Source organism: Apodemus sylvaticus, chromosome X (genome assembly GCF_947179515.1).
Source record: "Apodemus sylvaticus chromosome X, mApoSyl1.1, whole genome shotgun sequence".
NCBI classification, from domain to species: domain Eukaryota; kingdom Metazoa; phylum Chordata; class Mammalia; order Rodentia; family Muridae; genus Apodemus; species Apodemus sylvaticus.
Window position 1 is genome coordinate 98,443,622 of NC_067495.1, and position 993 is coordinate 98,444,614.

The following is a 993-nucleotide window of genomic DNA, read 5'->3' on the forward strand; positions in this document are numbered from 1 at the left end:
GACTATAATTTGGGTAGAGACTTCAAGGACTCTGATCCTGTAGGATTTGATTCTCACATCTTATCTGCCCTTTATATTTTCCTAAATTTCAACAATTTGCTAAAAGCAAAAAAATTGTTGGGGGTGAGACATGACTGGAAAATTTCCATGGTAAGATTTAAAGAAATCCACACATATTTCTGATAGAAATAACATACAGGGTATGCTTCCCATGTTTCCTCTGCTAAGAATTAAAGCTTTGGGGTTAGGACCTGGGCATAGTTCATAAATTAGAAATAAGGGGCAATTAAAAGTACTTATCCTGGTATACAGGCCAAAACCACAGGTGTAAAGAACATCAGGAACTAACCAGGCTGGTACAAGTGTCACTAGTAAGCAGTCTGCCCAGAAAAGCAACACCAAAGAGGGGGCATGACTTGACAGGGTATAATCTGCTACAGCAAGAAATTTTAAAAAGCTTTTTACTTTTAACTACGTGTATGTGTGATGGCATATGCATGTCCACAGAATTACCTGAGATGGCCAGAAGGCACCAGATCCCCTAGAGCTGGAGTTACAAGTGTTTGTGAGCTGCTGGGAAACAAACTTGGGTCCTCTGAAAGAGCAGAACAGGCTGAGCTGGCTCTCCAGTTCAAGAAATGAATTTTTCCTTTGAGAGTCAGTTTTCTTCTGTGCCACCCAAATATCTCATGACCCTGTATTTGCCAGGCTCGGGAACAAAAAACAACACCACACAATTTTTTGCTTTGAAATTTAGAAACAAGTTTTATTTAAGATCTGAAATACAATTCCTAAAATATCAACTTTTCAGAAAACTGTGGCTACACAATAATGCATTGCCTCTATCATGTTAGAACGTGCATTAGACTCAAATACAAAAACCAGGAAACAAATCACCATCCTTCAACAATTTGAGCAAAGATAGAATGAATGCCTAAGGAACAACAAAGATGGACTTGCAGAGGATGGGCTGTTTACGGACGTCAAGCACCA